Source organism: Hemitrygon akajei, chromosome 6 (assembly GCF_048418815.1).
Source record: "Hemitrygon akajei chromosome 6, sHemAka1.3, whole genome shotgun sequence".
Classification (NCBI taxonomy): Eukaryota; Metazoa; Chordata; class Chondrichthyes; order Myliobatiformes; family Dasyatidae; genus Hemitrygon; species Hemitrygon akajei.
In genome coordinates this window covers 67,299,337-67,305,692 of record NC_133129.1, presented here as the reverse complement: position 1 = coordinate 67,305,692, position 6,356 = coordinate 67,299,337, and positions in this window count along the sequence as shown.

Sequence of the window (6,356 nt, the reverse complement as noted above, 5' to 3'; positions counted from 1 at the left end):
TTTTGTTTTCGTCTGCTAACTTATCTCTCTCAGCATCGGCTTTCTGCCGATTTCCTATTAATTCCTCAATAAGGCAGGCAACTGCTACTGGCTTCAGCAGTCGCTTAAATTCCTCGTCCCACAATTTCCCTCGGGCAATTCTAAACAAAACTTCGTCGCTTATACCGCTGGTGTGTCCAGCACACTCCCGTATTGTGGCCATTTCCCCAATACGTACTTATGAAGGAATTCCCTCCAATCAAAACTATCCAAGTCCTTCGGACTTGCAGATTTCCCTAAATGCTTCATCCTGGGTCACTACCAACCAGTTACCCAGCCCCGATTTCTCTGTTTCTCACCCACGTGGTCCGGCTCGAGTCCCGTGCTGACTCAACAAGAGATTTAACCTCGAGCCCACCCGGGGACGCCAATTCTGTTGGAAAGGAGAGGAGAGAGAGATACCGCTTCTACCTCTTCCAACGATTCTGAGTGAGGCACCGAGAGATCGGCATTTACTGACAATTACCTTTATTGTTCAAACTAACAAATACGTGAATTTATACACTAAATACCTTGTGCGCACACCTGCTGAGTACCCCTGACTCTCCTGGATAGTCAAAGAATAGCAAAGGTATTACCACGCCACAGGTCATGTGTCTGGCCTTTAACACCTGGTCATTGGCTCTGGTCCAAGCAGCCTCCATCTATTGTCCTCTTCCCATCAAGGGACAGTTGCTGACTCATGGCTCATTGTTCTCAGTCAGCAATGAGCTTGAATCACCTCAGGCATTCACAAGTCTGCATGTTATAGCCAACCAAAGAACACCTCTCAAACAACTCCTTATTTGGAAATGACCTCCAGTCCAGCAGATTACCTGAAGAGTCTTTGTGTCTTTAAAACACTAATCAAGTCCAGCATGTCAAGCTCACAAAATGGAGAGTCGAGTGTCTTCACAAAATGGCAGCCTCCATCCTCCAAGCACACAGCAAGAACAAAGACTGTTTCCACTGTCCTTGATTCATTTGAATTCACTGATTTGAAGATTATCATTCTTTCAATAGACAATAGGTGCAGAAGTAGACCATTCGGCCCTTCGAGCCTGCACCGCCATTCTGAGATCATGGCTGATCATCTACGATCAATACCCGGTTCCTGCCTTGTCCCCATATCCCTTGATTCCCCTATCCATAAGATACCTATCTAGCTCCTTCTTGAAAGCATCCAGAGAATTGGCCTCCACTGCCTTCTGAGGCAGTGCATTCCAGACCCCCACAACTCTCTGGGAGAAGAAGTTTTTCCTTAACTCTGTCCTAAATGACCTACCCCTTATTCTCAAACCATGCCCTCTGGTACTGGACTCTCCCAGCATCTGGAACATATTTCCTGCCTCTATCTTGTCCAATCCCTTAATAAGCTTATAAGTTGCAATCAGATCCCCTCTCAATCTCCTTAATTCCAGCGTGTACAAGCCCAGTCTCTCTAACCTCTCTGTGTAAGACAGTCCAGACATCCCAGGAATTAACCTCGTGAATCTACGCTGCACTTCCTCTATAGCCAGGATGTCCTTCCTTAACCCTGGAGACCAAAATTGTACACAATACTCCAGGTGTGGTCTCACCAGGGCTCTGTACAAATGCAAGAGGATTTCCTTGCTCTTGTACTCAATTCCCTTTGTAATAAAGGCCAACATTCCATTAGCCTTCTTCACTGCCTGCTGCACTTGCTCATTCACCTTCGGTGACTGATGAACAAGGACTCCTAGATCTCTTTGTATTTCTCCCTTACCTAACTTTACACCGTTCAGATAATATTTCTGGCTAACAGAAGCAACAAGTTACACAGCCACAATAGCTTAATCTGATCCCGTCTGCTAAATGACTTAATTCTGTTTCACTAATCACCTTCCCCCAACTTTGTTGCTGTCTATTCTAATGATGCAGATGCCCTCTTTCTACAGATGCTGCCTGACCTGCTAAAATCTTCCCAGCATTTTCCTCTTCTGTTTTTGCATCATGTTGGCCCTATTTTTCTTGTCCTGCTTGTATGTCTGGCCTGCCGGGGGATCCCACAACCATATCATTAACACCTAACACAGAACATGAACCTTGCCACCACCTCAAACATGCTATCTCCTTACCTAAGCTAACTCGTAGCTCTTTTTTCTAGTTCTGAAGAAGGATCACCGACCCAGAACTGTTTCTGTTTCCACAAATACTCCCTATCCTGCTGATATTTTCCAGCATTTTCTGCCTGAAAGACATCTTCAATAATTTTTTGCAGTAATTAGGATCCAAAAAAAATGCTGCCTGAAAATTCACAAGCACAGTATGGTTCCTGTCAGAACCTGTCATGGTTTCTTGTGCCCCACAACCCACAAATGACCAGGAGACACAGAAGATTCTTCAAGAAGGGTTAAACTTTAATTTGCAAATCAAAGCTGAGACAGTCATTGAGCTAGTCGCTGATTGCCCACCGATCCTTGGACACAGCATTTTTTATAGCAATCTCCTGGTCCAGTTGCATTAGCATATGTAATCAGTCTATAGTTGCGTATTACACGTACTACACATACATCTTGCCACCATTGTTTCTACCAATTGACTTAATCATGTTCTAATCTACATCTCTTAGCTACCTCTCATTAACACACCATTGTCTTCTACATTCTTAGGATTTCGTGACTTAATCATGTTCTAATCTACATCTACATCTCTTAGCTACCTCTCATTAACACACCATTGTCTTCTACATTCTTAAGATTTCATTCTCCTACTAAATTGAGTACATGCATATCAAATAGCAAGTTTCAAAACTGACTGCATAGTTTTGGTTACACAGCTAAATTTATACCTTTATACTCCAATAAACCATACATCAGAACATAAACTTCCCTGGAGTGAACAGTTGCAATAATTTCGAGAATTCATAGTACAGTATTAGTCTTCTGCAGCTGACACGATTCCTGCCCCTCATCCACATCATATGGTATCATTCATACATCACATATGGGTACATCATACATCATAGGATATCATTCATACATCACATATGGGTACATCATACATCATAGGATATCATTCTCTGTGCAATGCTCTTCAACGCTGTTGTGCAATTTATGCCCTCGCCTTTGTAACAATTCCTTGCCATGCTTGCAATTGTATCAAGGTATCACCATCATTTTCAGTCCCACAGCTTGGAGTAGACCCTGACTTCTGATCTACCTAGGCTCCGATTCGCATTCTTTCAGGTTGCCAATCTACAGTCACCAACACTCTCCAAGTCCGTGCTTGTCTGTACACTGGCCCTGGACATCTTGAATGAAGCACACTGCAGAAGTTGCAGCAATAGGCCAACAAACAAAACACTGATTGCCAATGAACCTGTACTGCACCGTTCAGGAAGACAAAAAAAAGACTATTGAGTCACAAACACGAGAAAATCTGCAGGTGCTGGAAATCCAAGCAACACACACAAAATGCTGGAGGAACTCAGCAGGCCAGGCAGCACCTATGGAAAAGATAGTCGACTTTGCAGGCCGAGACCCTTTGGCAGGACTAGAGAAAAAAAAACTGAGTAGTAGATTTAAAAGGTGGGGGGGGGGAGAGAGAGAGAGAGAACCAGCAGGTGATAGGTGAAACCTGGAGGGGAGGGATGAAGTAAAGAGCTGGGAAGTTGATTGGTGAGAGAGGGAAAGGGGGTGGGTAATGGAGGAGTGGGGTGGGAGGGGGTTGGGGGAGATTACCAGAAGTTTGAGAAATCTTCCCTGCCTAAGGGTTTTGACCTGAAATTTCAACCGTACTTCTTTCCATAGATGCTGCCTGGCCTGCTGAGTTCCTCCTGTGTGATGCTCAGATTTCCTTTTTGTTTGTGGTTTGGTTACTGCTCTGCACAGTCTCTTCCAAGGATGCTTACCCTGAAGAAGTTTTAAAAAAACAATTTCTCAAACTTCCAGTAATGCCCCCCCAATCCCACCCTCCCCACCACACACCTTCTCCATTTCTGATGCACCATCAATAACTCTCGGAGACGGGAGGTGAACGATAGGCTTTTATTAGCAGCAAAACGGAGCACAGCATCTCGGAGACAGAGAGGAGCAGTGCCTCCAATCGCTTTTATACAGGGGTCTGTGGGAGGAGCCACAGGAGCAGTCAGCAGAGGGGTGTGTCCAGACAGGTATACATAGTTTACCACAATTTCCCATCCCCTTTTCCCTCTCTCACTTCATCTCACCAATAAACTTCCCAACTCCCTACTTCATCCCTCCCCCTCTAGGTTTCACCTGTCACCTGCTGGTTCTCTCCCTTCCCCCCACCTTTTAAATCTACTCCTCAGCTTTTTTTCTCCAGTCCTGCCGAAACATCGACTGTACTCTTTTCCGTAGATGCTACCTGGCCTGCTGACTTCCTCCAGCATTTTGTGTGTTTTGCACAGGCTATTGAGGATTGTGATTGGCTAATCCATTACTGTTTCTTTCCATTGATGTGTGTCAGAGTCGGAGGGCTTGGCGTGGATTTTTTTCCTAATTGAACAAGGTACAAATTGAAATAAAAATCAGGAATTTGTGTTCCCAGATGATCTAGAGCAATTAAAAATACCAAAATAAGATTGCATTTGGTTGAACAAAGGATATTCATAGGTTCTGTGGGATTCTTGTGTGACTGCTCAGCCTTTTCCAAATCAGTTAGAATTTCCATAATACATAGAACGTGATATACTGGGCATCAAATCACAATAATGATTGAGCTGTACCGTGGTGCTGTACAAAACCAAGGTAAAGCATATACCAGAGCAAGTCAACAAACGGGGATTTTGCTATTTTCTTTTTCCTCTGCAACTTCATGATTGTGAAAGGAGCGTAATTGTCCAAAGTATTTCATAGACACTTATCAGATTAAGCTTGCCAGAGTACAAAACTACCTGAAACCATTTACTGATAGGGTTTTAAATGAAGTTCACAGGTTCACTGCAAAAGAACTTTACTGTACCCAAAATAATTTCTATCGACACACACAAAATGCTGGTGGAACACAGCAGGCCAGGCAGCATCTATAAGGAGAAGCACTGTCGACGTTTCCAGCATCTGCAGATTTCCTCGTGTTTGCTTTATAATTTCTATCTCTATGTTGTAAGACTCCCCTTGCATACTGTCAGTATGATGAGTTGCGATCTGCAAATACTTTGCTTTCGAAAACTCAGAATTTTATGTGGCAAGTCGGGAGGTAAGCAACTGCTGTCCTCATTTGATTTAATAATCAGAATCAGGTTTATTGTCACTGGGATATGTTGTAAAATGTATTGTTTTGTGGCTGGAGTATATACAGTGCAAGACATAAAAATACTTTGTTATAATGAAACAATAAATAATGTGAAAGAGGAATAGTGAGGTAATACACACAAAATGCTGGTGGAACTCAGCAGGCCAGGCAGCATCAATGGGAAAAAAGTACAGTCAACGGTCATAAGGACTGGAAAGGAGGGGGAAAAGGTCTCGGCCAGAAACGTCGACTGTACTCTTTTCCATAGATGCTGCCTGGCATGCTGAGTTCCTCCAGCATTTTGTTTGTGTTGCTAGGATTTCCAGCATCTACAAATTTTCTTATGTTTGAGATCACCAAATTAACAGCATACAACCGTCCTTAGTTCTCCCTGTTTCTTGACTTTCCCCTGCCTTTTCCTCAACTTCCCTAATGCATCTCCTTCGCCTGTCTTTCTCTCCATTCTACCCCTACCTTCCCCTCCTCATTCCTGCCCTTTAGCCCTTCCTCCCTCCATTCTTACCCCAACATCACTCCATTATTAGGATTATCTCCCTTTTCATCCTGTTTTGTTTAAAATGCTTCATCATTACTCAATACTCATTCTCCTTATCTGTTCTAAACTGCCTCCATGTAGTTTTCAGTCCTGCACCTCAATGCTTCCTTCAACTCTAAACTGTAACCCGACCATTCTACGCCCCCCAGTCTTAAAACTCTTGGACCCCAACGTTGACTGATCTTTCTTTGCATTGATGCTGGTTAACTGGCAGAGTTAACGTAGAAGAGAACAGCACAAGAACCACAATGTTGTGCTGAACCAGAAATAAAGCAAAAAGAAGTTCTTTCAGATTAGACCATAAAATATAGGAGCAGAATTAGCCCGTTGAGTCTGCTCCGCCTTTTCCCCATGCCTGATCCATTGTTCCTCTCATTCCCAATCTCCTGACTCTTCCCCCTCTCCCCCAATCCCTTCTTAACCTATCCAATCAAGAATCCATCAACCTCGGCCTTGAACATACATAAAGACTTGGCCTCTACAGCTGCTTGTGGCAACAAATTTACCACTCTCTGTCTAAAGGAATTTCCCCTAATCTCTGTTCTAAAAGGATGCCCTATCAAAT